The sequence below is a fragment of the Chamaea fasciata genome, unplaced genomic scaffold, assembly GCF_029207755.1.
Source record: "Chamaea fasciata isolate MVZ Bird 193981 ecotype frontalis unplaced genomic scaffold, bChaFas1.0.hap1 SCAF_41, whole genome shotgun sequence".
NCBI lineage: Eukaryota > Metazoa > Chordata > Aves > Passeriformes > Sylviidae > Chamaea > Chamaea fasciata.
Genome location: NW_027094126.1, coordinates 1,703,275 through 1,718,854, shown reverse-complemented (window position 1 = coordinate 1,718,854; position 15,580 = coordinate 1,703,275). Strand labels below are relative to the sequence as shown.

Below are 15,580 nucleotides of genomic sequence, written 5' to 3'. Positions count from 1 at the left end.
GGCTTCTGTAGATAGCTTGGAAAGGAAAATAATTTTAATTGCCGCGAAATAAACAATTGCCCTCCCAACCCGGGGATGGAGCCTGGCTATTCCTGCGGGCAGATCCTGAAAAATCCCCGTTCCCTCAAATGCTGTGTTTCCCTTGGGCCGTTGCTCTCCGAAATGGCAACGCTCCCTCCTGAGAAGGATTTTATCCTCTGCCAAAGTCCCAAACAAGAGATTACACGATGTGATTTCCTGTGCGAGCAGGACTGGCTTTAACGACCCGCTGAACCTCTCGGCCTTGAAGGTTGAGGTTTGTTTTCTTCGGCTCGGGCTTGGCACCAAGCCAGCAAAGCCTTTGTGTCCCAGCTTTTATCTAAACACACGCACAAAGAAGGTGGGAGGGGGGGATAAAAACATGCAGCGTCTTCTAGAAAGAGAAAACAAACTCTCTCCCCCCCCTAATTCTGAGTCTTCCTCCATCAGCTTTCAGGAAACAAAGGGACAGAGGTGAGTTGTTTTCTCTAACCCATCATTTCCCCCCAGTGAGATGACAGCTCCCTGCTCGCTCCTCCTTCAAGCAGAGCTGGAGGTGACCATTTCTCACCCGGGCGCCTCTAACAGCCTCATCCATTCTTTCCTTGTGCCTTTTTCTCCTGTTTTTTCAGCTCAGAGCACCTGAAGCTCTGAGAAGGCTGTCGGAGCCTTCCTGAGCGGTTTATTTTTAGCAGCGAGAGCACGCTCCAGGCCCTAGGGAACGCCGTGAGTGGTGTAGAAACACTTGAAAATACCAGACTCCCCCTTTTCCACACGAGTGAGCTCTTAAACCTGCCCAGACTTTCTAATGGCTTAATCCAGAGATCGGATTTCATTCCACGGGGTTTTATTTGATGTTTCAATCCCGAGATATGTTCCCCTGCATAAATGTTTATCGGGTCCCTCGACTCCCTTTCTCTGAAGCACCAAAATCCTGAAACCTCTCGCCCTGAGGGTTTTGGGGGTGTCCTGTGGCTTTGGCCCCGTGCAAGGAGAGCCCCTGATTGTTTTCCTGGGGAGCAGCTCCTCAGCCCCTCCGAGGCTCTGCCGTGCGGGCGTTCCGTCGTTTCATCCTTTCATCCGGAGCCGGAGCACGGCAGCCCAGCAGAATTTCCTTCGAGCTGCAGATAAGCAGATTCTGGTTGATAGGGGGAGAGGCCCTGCTCAGGCAGCCCCTGGGGTTCCAGCTTTGAGAACAGGCCGAAGGGGAAGGAAGCGTTTAATGCTGTGGACGTAGGACGCGAAGAGAAAAACAACACCCAGAGATGCATCAGCCATAAAAACATTCCCCTGAGCGGCCCAGGGTGGGCATCCCAAAGGCAGACACGGAGCTGCAGCCGGGCTAATGTTTTCTAAGGCCTGTTTGGTGGGAATCCCTCAGGAACTGGCAGCAGAGTCAGCTCGTTGTGCAGGAAGCCCCGATCAGCCTCGGAGAAAGCGGATCACGTATTGAAAAATCGAGTTGTCTTTGTGAACAACGCGAATGATCAGATTACAGAAAGTAAATCCCTGGAAAAAAAAAAATATCAAGACCAATTCCAGGCTCCTCACTGAAGGCTGCAGAGCGTGGCTCAGTCGGTGCTGAAGACATGAAACGTGTCAGGGCACGCACGGCATCGCTTCTTAGAAATCACAGCTCTTCTCAGCATCAGCAGAATTTAAAAATATAATAATTTCCACTTCCAGAGAGCAGAGGGAAATGGCACCCAGCGCTGCACGAGTGTTATCGGAAAGATGGAGCGGGATAACAAAGCTGTGGTCAAACCCAGCAGAAGACATTTTTAGTCAGACCGGCCCTTGAAAGAAAATCTTAGAAAAAAAAAAAATCGATAACAAATCAAGCCCAGCAATAACAAACCAAGGGCTTCTGGAGAAGTGCTCCCTAATTTCAGGCAGATCCATCTGTGCTCCGGCAACAAGAGCTAACGGAGAGCAGAGAAACGTTGGCAAAAAGTTACGCTGTGGTTGTAAATGCACAGATTGGAGGGGAAAAAATGTGATCCGAGGGGCTCCTTCCCAGTTCCCGGGGACACGGGACAGAGACCGAGTGGGAAAAACCTTCGTTTTGGGGCCACCTGCCAGAGCAGCTGATGGTTGGGCAGAAAATCCAGGAGCAGACTTGGTTCCGGACAATGATCTGCAGCTCAGGGACCTGGAATCCCAAACCCTGCTGTGTCCTGGTGGGCTGGGAACTCCTCAGCCCAGCTCGGCCCTGCCCAGCCTGGAGGGTCCCTGGTGACGGGTGTGCCACCCCAGCAGAGGTGACAGAGGGACATCCAGGTCCCCATCCCGGGAAAGGTGTCACAGCCCTGCCCACGCCTTCCAGGAGCAGCCTCCAGATGGTGCTCCAGCCGATTTTGTGGGATTTGAAAGGATTCCGTTGTCACAGGCGGCTTTTTTTGGGGCAGATTTTGCTCAGCGGTGAGGAAGGAGGGGTGGACCGTGCTCAGCCCTTGCAGGGAGCCTTCAGCTGCCTCTGCCAGGCTCTTCCTCGCTGTGAGCAGCTCCTCATTCCCAGCTCATGCACTGGGAGCCCCCGAGGCTGCCAGGAATGAGTCACAAACAAGGTCCCCGTAGGAAAGGAGAACTCTGGATTCGTAACCTTGACCGCTGCGGGTAGGAAAGGTTTGTTTGTCCAGTTCGCTTTATAAATAAGCCAGAAAGCACCAGTTTTGTTTTTCACGCTCTCAGACCGTGTGGAGGAACCTCATCCAAGCCTTGGTCCCGGCCAGGGAGAGCAGTCCCTGTGTTTGTTTAATGACTCAATGCAAAATTCCCCCCGAGATAAGGCCAGGGAGTGGGGGTCAGTGACTCTGTGGGGACAGCACAGAGGACACCCCTGCTCCTCCTGACCCTGGGGTCTCACCAGTTATCCCCCATCCCTTCTGAGGACCCCATGGAACCTCCCCATGCTGTGACCGAATCTCGCTGTGTTGTACCTCGAGCGAGGGGGAAAAAAAAAAAAAAGGGGGTTAAAAAGAAACTGGAGCAGTTGCGTGGAGAAGGGGAAGATTTGAGGTCAAAGAGCAAAATATTCCCGGAGGGATACAGGAAGAGGGACCTGTGGAGTCACCACACAGATGACTCCAGGGAGAAACTGGAACGCTGAGAGGGAAATTAACCCTGTACAGGCAAGGCTAAGCCTGGCATTTCAAATCTGTCCGCGGGGACGGTGTTGTGGCAATCCCGTTCTGCAGGGGCAAAGACTCTTTTACACCGAGGATGTGATGCTGAGAAATCCCGGGCTCTGGCAGGGATGGGCTGGGCAGCACCTGAGCTGGTGGAAAGGAAATTAGCTGACAGGAGACTCCCAGCTAATGAGAGCCTCGGAAACCCTGCCAGCCTCAGGCACGGAGAACTTTGCAAAGTGAGTGGAAAAAAAGCTGAGAGGGTGAAGAGAAAGGCCGTGCTCAGCACTTTAGGGACGTTCAGCCTCTTTCTCCCACTGCAAAGGGCCCTTCCCCAGGTGGCTTCGCCTCCCCTCAGCCTGATTTGCAGAGCACTCAGGATTCCAACGAATCTGTAAAACTGGATACTTCCCTCGCCCAGCCCACTCTTCCTTCAGCCCTTATCTGCCCTTACCTGTCTCCACTAGGTCGCTTTAAAAGTCCCAGACACTTCCTTCCTTTGTTTGTCTTGGCCTGAAAGGGAAATGTCTTGTGTGTCAAAGGTTTAGTGCAAATTCCTGTCCAAGCTCTTTACTACCTCTGGCCTTGGTAAATCAAACTCCTTCTCCCAGCTGGGGATTTGCACAGTGAATCAGATTCTCCGCTCAGGTTCTCCCTCTCCTGCCTGCGCGTGGGGTTGAGATGGGGCAGCAAAACGAGGGGTTAAATCCCCACAGGCTGCTGCAAATTCGGGATGGAGAAGAAGTTCTGGGTTTCGAATGTGTTTGCACAGAGCCAGAGTTTCCCAAGGGCTGTGCCACTGTCCCAGCTCTCCTTTTCTTTAGGAAAATCACCTGGGTTTAGAGACCCAAAGCAGGGCGTGGGGGGTCCTGGCCAGAGGTGGGTGGGGGACACAGCCTTGCTGAGCTCTGCCTGGACTCAGAGGAAGAATTTCTCCATGGAAAGGGTGCTCAGGCTTTGGAAGGGGCTGCCCAGGGAGGTTTGGAGTCCCCATCCCTGGAGGTGACCGAGGAAGGCCTGGATGTTGGGTGACAAGATGGTGATCAGGCAGAGGTTGGACTTGATGGTCTTGGAAGGGCCTTTCCACCCTCAGGGATTGCTGGTTTTGTGTCTTTTGGGCCTCGGGGATTCTGTGACCTCAGCGCTCTTTCCCCAGAGCTCACAGAGGCACACTGCCCGTTCCTGCCACCCTGGAAGAGCGAAAATCCTGGTGATCCCGAGTCACCTTCTCCAGCAGGAATCCCAGCTCCCATTTCCATCCCAGACCTCTGCCCGCGTTCGGCCGAGAATCGAACGAGGGCCCGTCCCTGGGAGGAGCGCTCAGAGCAGCAGGTGCAGAACCAGAGCGCGGAGTTCGGTGCCGGCAGGGAGGGCCGGGTCACCGCAAGCCGACCACGCGGGCGGTGCTTCGGTTGGGAGCTCCTCTTCCTCTGCAGATGAGCACCTTGATGTCAGCTCCCCCTGCGCCCCTCCCGGCGCCGTGCGGTCTCTGCACACCTGACTGCGGCACGGCCCGGGGCCGGCAGCTGCCGAAACCACAGCCCGGGGGAAGCCAGCTCCCTGTGCCTCGCTGAGAGCAGCCCGTGCTGCGTGAAAACAAAAACGCATGGGCACATGAAAACAACGACGACAAAAAAAAAAACCCCCCCATGGGTTGTTCTCACCCCAAACTCGCCGGGCAAACAGGAAACTACGAGCAAGGGTGAAGGGTGACACCAGGAATGGACCCCCCAGCTCCACCTGTGAATTATTTCCAGGTGGACACTGGGGTTTGGCTGGCCACATGATGCACTGGCATCCTTATCTGAAGCTGGGCATGAGCCGGGCACTGGCGTTGCCTCCCCTGAGCTCTGCCTCCAGAGGAAACGTTAAACTGCTGCGGCACCTGCCCGAGCAGCAGCTCAGGTGCCGGTGCTGCCGTTAGAGCCACCAGGAAAATTTGGTGAAGAGCCAAGAGATGGGGGCCAGCCCTTGGGGTTTCTGCATGCCACTGCCACTCCGCCTGGTGCCAGGGCTTCAGAGTTAGTCACGCTCCCTTTCCTCCCCCCAAAATGCCCCTTCCAGCTCTGAGCTCCTCCAGGAACGTGGAATGAATCACAGAATCCCAGAACGGTTTGGGTTGGAGAGCTCCTCTCGTTCCCTGTCCCTGTCACCCCATCACCTTGCCTGGTTTTCCCCTCTTGGACAGCTCCACAATGATCCACGATGAGGGAGAACAGCCTCTGCTGCTGCTCTGGGACAGGATCTGGAGGGGGCAGGAAGAGGACACTGATCTCAGCAAGGCACCTCCGCGTTTCTCCACCTCTGTTTTTCCATCCCGGCCCTGTCCTGCGCTCCCTTAGAACGTTCTGAGGGTTTCACCACCGCTGTTCCAAGCTTTTCATTACTGAAATTCCCAGAACCGGCCCTGGAGCTCCCTGGGTTCAGCACCTGCCCGTTGGTGACATTGAATCCATCTGTGGCGCTTCGGGCCCGTCACAAAGGCACAGCAGGACGTCGCTGCTGGCGATGCAAGAGCAAACCGCCACTTTTGTGGGTTTTCCTGCTGAGTCCAGCCTGAGATGCTCCTGGCCCTGGCACTCAGAGGCTGTGACAGGAGCCAAGAGCCACCACGGGACACCCCGGGGGATGACGGATTGCAAAAGCGGCCGGGAAACTTCTCATACATTTCCTGCAAGGTTTGAAGTCAGTCCTCCCTGTATGACACCTCATCCCTCCTCTTCACAGCTGCTTCTCATTTCCCAACCGTAGTCCTCCTGTTTTGTAAGCTTTTAAATTTTTATTTTTTTTAAAAAAAATCGGGTTTTTTTGGGAAGGTGGGGAGGGGGGGTGCTGTGTTTAACAGCTGCACACAATTCCCCCCCTGGCCATGCCTGCACCCATCACTATATATAGCCTCAGACAGGCCAAACAAATGAGCAGGCCTGGGGTTAATAATCATAAAATGGAGTTCAGCTGTCTCTGAACTGTGATTTACTGGGACCCAGGCCAGGCAAGATCCTCCTCACGCCCTCGCTGCAGAGTCCCCCACAGGGACCAGCCCCTTCAAAAGAGGAGAAATGACTGGAAATGCCTTTTCTGCAGCTGAAACTTGAGATGGGAAATGGTTCAAGCACATTTGCCGGCGGGTGAGGTCTCCAGGGCGGAGCTGGTGTGATTTGGAACGACCCTGGGTGTTGGCGATGCCTCCTCCATCCTTAGAAGCTCAGAGCTGGGAGAAGGGGTGAGTTTCACCTGGCTGTGCTCCCCTCTGCAACATCCCACCGGGATTTTGTGTTAGGGGTGCTCCCAGTCGGTGAGTGCATCCCACTGGGAAGGTCTCTGGGGTGTGAGGGGCACAAACATTCCATTTCCAAAACGTTCTTGGTGTTTGTCACAAGAGGCTGGGGACAGCTGAGCCCTTGCCTGAGCTCAGGGGCACCCCGAGAGTCCCCCTGGGGGTCGATATCAACGTTCCCTGCACAATCCTAATGTTGATGTGATCGTTTGAGCCCCCAGCAGAGCGTAGCTGGGGCCCAAATTGTGTCCTGATCCCCCCCCAAAAAAAGAGACTGAGCCAGGCTCAACCTGGCAGCCAGGCCGCCGAGTTCAGAGCCTAAAACACGGGCACAAGGCAGAGCTCTGCTTGTGGGTCTGGGCCGCCCCAGTTCTGCCCCGTGGGTGCCCTGAACGTCCTCCCCTGCCGTGGCTGTGAGGAGGCTGCAGTGCCACACGTGTGGCAGTGCCACCTTTGCCCCAGGGCCACCAGCACCTGTGAATTTCTCTCCCAAGTGACCTCCCCGCTCTCCCGGGCCCTCGGGGTATTTTTAGCCACCGTTTCCCCGCAGCCATAACTCTTCTCCTCCCGCAGAAACAAACCTGCTCCTTTCCCTGCCTTCTATGGAGAGATGTGGCTGCAGGCAGCTTCCTCTTCGCTGCCTGGGCCACCCTCTGCCCACGCTGCTGCTCCTCCAGCCACGGCTGCTCTGCTTTGTGTCTGAGGGCGCTTCTGGCAGTTCCCATCTCCCAGGAGATGTGGGAGCAGGATTGTGGCTGCTGGGAGCCAGCGCCGGGCTCCTGTCAGCACATCAGGGCAGGTGGGAAGGGTCTGAGAGGGCTCAGGAGCCTGGGACCCAACAGCACAACTTGGCCCTTTTGTTTGGACTGGAAGGGAGGAGGTCCTGGAGGAGATTCGGGCACTGGGGGTTTTCGGCAAAGCTCAAACTCTTCCCCAAAGGTTTCCCAAAACCCATCTGCTCCTAAAAGCCATCTGGGACCTGCTCTGGCCTCGTTGGTGACAGAAGGAGCACCCTGGATTTTCCAGCATATGAACAGGACCCCGCTCATCACAGAAGGGTTTGGACCTGAAGGTCCATCCGGTCGCAGCCCTGCCATGGGCAGGAACACCTCCCACCTTCCCCAGGTGAGCTCTCCTGGTCTCTTCACCTTTGAAACGCAAAGATTTTAATCTTTCACCTTCTTTCTTCCTCCCGGGAGGCTTTGATCAGTCATCTTAATTAGCCAGGATTGCCTCACTTCCCCAGGTCTGGAAAAGTCTCTTTGTTAAACAGGGCAGTGTCTCTTATCTCCTCCCGGCCTTTGAGCAGCGCGGCTTTTGGCAGTTCCTGCCCGTCCTTACACCTAACGTGCAAATGATGCAAAGGTCCAAGTAGGCAAAAGTTTGTGGCTCATTCCAGGAGCCGGGTCAGGCCTGGAGCAGGAGTGACCTTGTCCTGGGCACTCAGTCCAAGCTCCCTCCTCAGCGCATCCTACCCACGGCCATCTCCTTTCCCCTCGGCTCTTCCCCTGGGATCTTCACTTTATATTTTTCCCCCCCCGCCCCTGTTTCAGAACACCAGGTTCTTTTCTCTGAGAACGGCGTCACAAAAATGCCACGAGCACGTTTTTTCATCCTGCAGGGCTGGCATCACTTGGCTTTTAGAGGCGGGAGAAGGATGATCACGGTCCTGCTCCCATTGGCACGACAGGATAATTCATGCTCGGGCTGGAAATTGCCAGGAGATGTTGACTGTGATTCTCCAACCCAGCTCCTCTCTCGGGAGAGTTCCTGTGCTAGAGAGCACAAAGCAGGGCAGCCTCAGAGGAAGAGGTGGAGTCCGTCCCTCTGGAAGGCTCCCGGGAGGATCCTCCTGGCTCCTGGAGATTTTCCTTCCCTTGGACAGGGGCAAAACCTGAGGCCGGTCCCACATGAGGCCAACTGCTGTTGTTGGCCGGGGCTGGGGGTGAGGCGGGAAGAGCATCACATCATCCTCCCGGAGCTGAACCCTGAAGGTCCCTCAGCAAGGTGAAGGCTCCACCCTTGGAAAGGTTCTGGGGGTGGGAATTCCAGGTGGAAGGCAGGTGCAGGGCAGCCCCTCGGTTTCCTCCCTGCTCTCCTGCTTTCCTTCATCATCCTCGTGAGCTCTTCCAGGTTGTGCTCCCGCCGTGAGAGCAGAGCTCTGCAGAGCTGTGGGCCCAGCTCCTGTCAGATCCAGCAGATGATGCTGTGTCCCTGTCCCTCAGCATTAGCTGCAGATCCAGAGCAGACGCTGCTGGAAGGAGTTGGGCCCAGGTTGTCGCTGTCTTGGGTGGAAATTCCAACCTCAGATGAGGGAACAGCGTTTTTCTGACCCCAAAAATCCCAAAGCTCGTGTCTGGGAAGTTGTGCTTCAGCAGCTGAGGTCTGTCCCTGGCTGTGCCCTGGGATGGGGCTTGGAGCAACCTGATTTAATAGAAGATGTCCCTGCCCACGGCAGAGGTGGGACAAGATGAGCTTTAAGGCCCCTTTCAACCCGAACCATCCCGGGATTTTGTGTCTGTAGGGTTTGATTTCTCTCTGGCTCTCGTTTCCCACCTGCTCTCTCTGGCTGCCCCGTTTCCCTTCGTTTCTCAGTTCACAATTTCCCTTCCCACTGGGACCGGGAGCGCTGGGTTAATGCCACCGTCATCGGGTGTCAGCGCTGCACAAGCACTTAACCCTCTCCGGGATGGGAAAAACAAAAGGAAGGAGAGAGGAAGAAGCGAATTCTGTGCCGGTGACACTTTCTTCGCGGCCAACAAACAAAAAGTTTTATGAGCTGAACCCTCTGGACGCCGCATTCCAGCTTGGTAACATTTCGGTAACACATTGCAAACGTTTGACTCATAGAAACTTGGACGGCTGGAGCCCGGGGGAGGGGGAAGAGCGTCACATTCCCATTCCCGGGCAGGGTTTGGTTGTCGGATTTTTTTTTTTTTTTTTTTTTTTTTTTTTAAAGCGCTGAAACTTCTCTCTGTTTAACCAAAAAAAAAAAAAAAAAAAAAAAGAAAAAGAAAAAAGTTTGAGCCTGACGGCTTCCACCGGCGCTGGCATTGTGTGTTTGGGAGTGAGGGGCTGGGGGGGGAGGGCTCTGCTGCCAAGGGAGGGACCCGGGGCAGCTGAACTCGCTTTTCTTCTGCAAGTTTTTTTTTCTTTCTTTTTTTTTTTTTTTTTTTTTTTCTCCCTCTGTGTTCCCAGGGCAGGGTTGGCTTTCTAGGTTTGATAAAGCATTTCCTTCCATTGTCATTCTATACGGCCTCTGGGCCCTGCGCTCAGTCCCTCCCCTTTGCCTTCCCCTCTCTTTCTCTCTCTCTCTCTCTCTCTCTCTCTCTCTTCCTGAACTTTAGTGAATCTTGAGATATAAAGAAAGCAGCTGCCTCCCCTTAAAGCACGGCTTGAACAATGAGACCTCCTCTCCAAGGGCTTTAATTCCTCTGGATGCAAGGACAAAGCCAGGGTGAGTAGGCTGCCGGTGGCTCTGCCGGTCCCCGCCGTTCCCGGTGTCCTCTCTCTGTGCCCGGCTCCGGAGGGATCAGGTAGCTCAGGAGAAGAGGCTGCCAGTGTAAAATCCAACCCTCCCAAACCCACCCAGCACGGCCCGGGGAAGCGCTGGCGCTGTCCCCGCGGGATGATGCTGTTCCCAGGGGGAAGGCTTCGCCAACCCAGCCGCGTCCTTGGATTTGGGTCACCGCGGGCTCCCCGCCGCGTGAGGCCGGGCAGAACCTGGCTCCGGGCAAGGTGGGAGGAATCCTGACCTCAAAGGAAAACAAACAAGATGCAATCAGGCGTGACCGAGCTGGGGCTGCGGGAGGGAGATCTTCCCCGCGGCTCCGGGGGATGCTGCGAGTTTGGAATTTGGGAAGGAGTTGAGGGAGAGGGGAGGGGGAGACACCTCGGGCGGTGTCGTGCGGGTGCTGGGGGTGCAGAAGGGGCTCAGCGTGTGCCGTGGGGTCTTGGCTTTGCCCCGGGGATTCCTCCTGGATCGTCTCACGGGCAAAAAAAAAGAAAAAAAGCAGGAAGAGAAATCCGGGACAGCTCGGGCAGGAGCCTGGCGCGTGTTAATTAAGGGGGTTTGGGATAAATGAGGAAGCTGCCGCTGGATGTGCATGTCCCAGGATGGGATCTCTCCCAGGAAACTGTAACTGGTTCATGTGGGGGTCTGTGGATCACACAGCCATCCCAGTGGGATGAGCCCCGGGGTTGAAGAGTGAATTTCGTGCAGCCAAACACAGCCCAGATGTTGTTATCTCCTTTCCCCCCCCCCTCGCCTTTCTCCTCCTCATCCCGTGTGTCTCCAGTGTCTGCTGGCTGGGATAAAACATGATTCACAGGATCCTGGGCCTCGTAAACAGGCAATGATCAAACAAGGCATGAAAGAACATTTTTATTGCTCGTTAGGGCTTCACTGAGACCGTCTGGGGCTCTGTGCGTCGGTTCAGGTAGCTGCTGGAGCACGGCGTGTTCTCGTGGTACAAACGTAAAACTTCTCCACAAAACTGCCCAAAACACCACTGGAAGTTTTGACAGCGGGAAGTTTTGGAAGCTCACGGTTTGTGCAAAGTCCTTTAGAGAGCCTGTGCAGTCTGTCACGGGGCAACTCAGAGTAGGTTTGACGAGAGTTTTGAGGTTTTTCCCTCCGTGAAATCCCGTTTGTGCTCTAACCGGGACCAGTTCCTCCTGTCCCAGCGCAGCTGGGTTTGTTTGTATCACTTGTTCTTGGTCTCTGCTAAATCCAGCAATTTCGGGGCTGCTCTGGTTTCTCTGACAACGAGGGGTTGTGGGATTTAAGGTGAGTGTGACAGGTTGACCTCAAATCCCATGGACTAGGCTGAAGGACGTGGATAAAATTGGGTTTTAAAGCGGCAGAGTGAGGTGGGTGAAATGAGGGTGTCCAGGCTGGACACTGAACACAGCTCAGGTCCGTGGCTGGAGGAACCCTCCAAAACTGTTGTGCTCCTGCTGGGACGGGCATTTCTCCAGCAGGAGCTGACTCGTGTCAATATAAACGTAGATGAAACCTTCGGATTTAACGGAGCTTTCCAGAGGCAGAATTCTCTTCCCTCGCTTTTCAGGAGGCAACGAGAACTTCACCACCACTGGAAGTCCCCCCACCTCCGTGCCCTGGTCCCCTCCTGGCAGCCTCCAGGAGCTCATCCGTGCTGCTGGCGCTCTCACAATGAGGAAACGGGCCAGCATTTCCACATTAGCAATCAACTTTCCAGGGATGTTGCATGGATTTTCCAGCGAGGGGTGGAACAGCATCAGCCACGAGGCTGAGGTGCTGCAGGAGAAGGAGCAGACGTGGTTTGGGAAGCCTCAGATGAGTGTTCAGAGGGAAAACGTCCACAGAGGCGGCTCCTCCAGCGCGGCAGCTCTGGGTTCACACCGTGTCCTGGGGCTTGGACCTCCGGTGCTGCCCCTGCTGGGTTCCCCATCCCTGGGGACACTCAGGGTCCCACCTGGGGGAGGTTTTTGGCACCTTGAAGGACTCCAGGGATTTTTTGTCATTCATTGTCCTGGCTTTTTGGCCACGTTTCCACGGTGAAGCTGAGCTCGGGGTTGTCACATGTGGATGGGAAACGGGGACAAAGCGCTCAGAAACGGTCACCTGGAGTTGGTGGCATGTTGAGGCTGAGGTGAGGTCTCTGACCACCCTCAAGGTGCACGGGGATAGGAGGCAACAGCTGCCCAGCTGTGACATCAACAGCTGGACTCGATGGTCTTGGGGGCCTTTTCGACCCTCGATCATTCCATGACCTTATTTCCATCCGCCCCCCTCGGTCTCTCTCTCCTGGACAGACACAGCCACGCTTTGTGTTTGCATGGTCAGGAGGATGCACTTTAAAATAAATATTAATTAGGCTTGGCTAATTCATCGGGAAGTTTACTTTCAAAGCAAATAAAACCGGCGAGCAGCCTTCGAGCCGGGGGACAGGTAAAGGTTATTTATTGCCCGAACAAACCAGGCGGGTGAGGCAACAAAAATCCTGTCTGGGCTCAGCCTTTGGTGCTGGCTGCACCTGATGGTTCTCAGATCACCAGCAAACTGCTTAAATAATGAGGGTTTGTGTGGTGGCCACACAGAGAGACCCTTGTGGCCACACATATTTCCACCCCCCCCCCCGTCCTTGGAATCGGCTGTCCAAGACATCGCGGGGCTGCCGGTGGCTCTGGAATTGTTATTCCCTCAGCCTGGAGCTGGATCTGCTTCGCTGTTGTTTTGGTGTCTTTTTCAAGGCAGAACTCACGGGAGGAGAGAGAATTCCTTGTGCCTGTAAAACCCATCCTGGTACAAACCTACAGCAGAGGCAGGTGGGGTTTGAGGGGCTGCACTTGCACCCCCTGGATTGAGGGTGGAGCAGGAGGAGATGGAGCAGGAGGAGATGGAGCCAGGAGGAGATGGAGCCTGGGGGGTCACCAGGTGCTGCCTGGAGGGATGGAGGGATGAAAACACTCCCAGGACAACCTTGGCTTTTCCATTTCTCCCTTTCTGTGCTCACTTCCGTGCTGGGAGGGCTTTGGGAGATCCCAGAGCACTGGGCACGTGGGGAATGAGCAATGCTGGAGTTTTTGGGGCTCAGCCTGGGGGACCCCTGAGCTGGATGGATGGACAGATGGACGTGCTCCTTCCCCAAACCTGACCCTCTTCCACATCCCTGGAGTGGCATCACAGCCAGGAGGTGCCCAGTCCCTCCTGCCGTTCCCAGAAGGGGATGAAGGGCTTTTTCAAGGTTACCAACCTCTTATTTTTGGACGCCTTTCCCCGCGGCTGGAGCCGACCCAGGCTGGAGCTGCTGGAGCTGCTGAAGTTTTCGGTCCTTTGTTTGTTTAATTGAAGTGCTGTTTGTTTTTGATCACGGGCATGAGATAGGCGCTTCCTCTGCAGGCAGGAAGCAGTGATTTCCTGTTCTGTCCCCGGCCAACTCTCACTGCGCAGGAAACTTCGCTCTGCTGAGTGGCCACTTTTCGTGCAGCATTTTTGGAAGGTTTTACGCGGTGTTGTTTTGGCTCTTTTCCTCCCTTTTCTCTCTGTTTTTTTTCCTCCCCTTCCCCTGTGAGCTGCGGATGCTGTTGGATGAAAATGGGCCCGTTTAGCCTCAGATCTTTTGGTTCTGTTGAGAGGTCGGTTGGTTCACCTTGAAGGGAACCTTTTTTTGTTGGGGGTTTTTGGGAGAGGGAACACCTCCCAGGTTTGTCCCAGGACATTCAAACCTGATGTCACGTGGAGACTTCAGGAGTTAAACCACACCTGGGTCACCCCTGCCAGATTTACCTGCTGGTGTCCCTGCTTTAGGCAGGATTGGAGTTATTCATCCTGGAGAAATCTTTGGGGTGACCTCATTTGGCTGAAGGAGCTGCAGGAACAGCGGAGAGAGACCCGGAGTGCCAAGACAAGGGAAAAGGGCTTCAAACTGCCAGAGGGCAGGGATAGAGGGGATTTTGGGAAGGAATTCCTCCCTCCGAGGGTGGTAAGGCCCTGGCACAGGTTGTCCTGGCCCAGGATGCGGCTGCCCCATCCCTGGGAGTGCCCAAGGCCAGGTTGGACGGGGCTTGGAGCAACCTGGGATAATGGGAGGTGTCCCTGCCCATGGCAGGGCTGGTTCTTAAGGTCAGTCCCACAAACCATCGGGGAGGAGTCACGGATGGGGCTGGAGCCGAGGTCTCACACCTGTGCAGGTTTTTCCTGGGGTGGAGCAGAGACACTTAGGTTTTCCCGTGGAATCCCAGAGCAGGTGGAGCCGCGGGCTCCTCGGCAGCTCCCAGCACGCCCGAGGGACATCGTAACTCAGCGTGTTTGTCCTCCAGCAGCAAACCCAGACAGGCTCTCACTCAGCACCGTGCCCAGAGGTGAAGTGCTGCAGTATCAGATGGCTCCAGCCACAGGAAACCTGGACAGACAGACAGACACCGAGCCGTGGGAGCCCCGGGGCAGCAGATGTGACCACGAGCAGAAAGAACTTCCCTGCCCGAGGGGTTTTTTTTTTTTCATCATCTGGCTGTCGTAAAGGGGCTCCCCTGTGGGGAGGGGGTCTGTGATGGGAAGAAGCAGAAGCTGCAGGAACAAAGCAGGGAGGGGAAAGGCCCGGGAAAAGGGGGAGCAGAGCCGCTCACAGCCCCCCAGATCCTGCAAATCTGGGCAGAGGGGATGGTCAGGAGAGGAGATGGTCAGAGGGTTTAGCCGGGGTTGTGCAAGAGCAGCTGGCTGGGGCCTGTTGGCTGCAGGGGGATGAGAGGGCTGGGGATGCACGGAGGGAGGGCTGGGAGCTGCAGGAGGAGGGAAGAGGGCAGGACTCTCTCGGCTGCAGCTGCTCCAGCCCCCCCGGAGCAGTTGGGCCACGATTTTGTGCTCGCAGCCATCCAAGGAAAACTTCGCTCGGGCTGCTCTCATGGAACCCCAGCCCATTGCAAGCGTGTCCCCCACCACCTCAGCCCCCTCTCCTGCCCCATTCCTGGAGAGCTCTCCATTCCCCAGGCCCCTCCGGATCATTGCACGCCGCTGACATCACCGCCGCCGTTGCCATGGAGAAGCCAGGTTGTCCAAAACACGACCCCTTGGCCTCATCCCGTGTGTGTGTGTGTGTGTGTGTGTGTGTGAGGAAATGAAGGGTTTATAGCACATCTCTGCAGTGGAGCAGAAAGAGCCAGAGCAGGAACTGCAGCCCCAGGACAGGCAGAATCCCCTCCCTGGTTCACGGCTGCCTGGCCTGAGACTCCCTGCGGGGGAAACAGGGACGTCCTTCTTGGGGATACCGGGTTGATTTGTGTCTCCTGAGCTATTTCTGGCCTCTGAGCTTTCTGCTGTGGGTTCGAACACCCCGAGGAGAGGCAACCTCCTCCTTTAAATTCCTCCCTGTGAGGGTGGAGAGGTCCCTGGATCCCTGGCAGTGCCCGAGGCCAGGCTGGACCTTGGGGCTTGGAGCAGCCTGGGGTAGTGGGAGGTGTCCCTGCCCATGGCAGGGGGTGAAACGGGAGCTTTAAGGTCCCTTCCAACCCATCCTGTGACCTCACGACCTGAAGCATTTTGGGCAGAGGCAGAGAATCTGTGTGAGGAGGGGAGCAGAGGCAGAAAATGGGAGAAAAGGATCCCCAGGGGCTGGTTCCTGGAGCAGTGGGAGAATCAAACTCTGCTCACACACTTCCTTTGGAGGCGCCATGA

At 55.7% G+C, this 15,580-nt stretch overlaps 1 long non-coding RNA gene across 1 annotated transcript; it reads left to right on the top strand.

The window, feature by feature from the left end:
* Positions 1-4,680: 4,680 nt before the first annotated feature.
* LOC136303753 (uncharacterized) lies at positions 4,681-11,583 on the top strand. Its single transcript, XR_010724288.1, has 6 exons — positions 4,681-5,909; positions 6,231-6,369; positions 7,363-7,548; positions 8,045-9,244; positions 9,771-9,880; positions 11,496-11,583. It is a non-coding gene; the product is annotated as an uncharacterized lncRNA (long non-coding RNA).
* Positions 11,584-15,580: the final 3,997 nt, after the last annotated feature.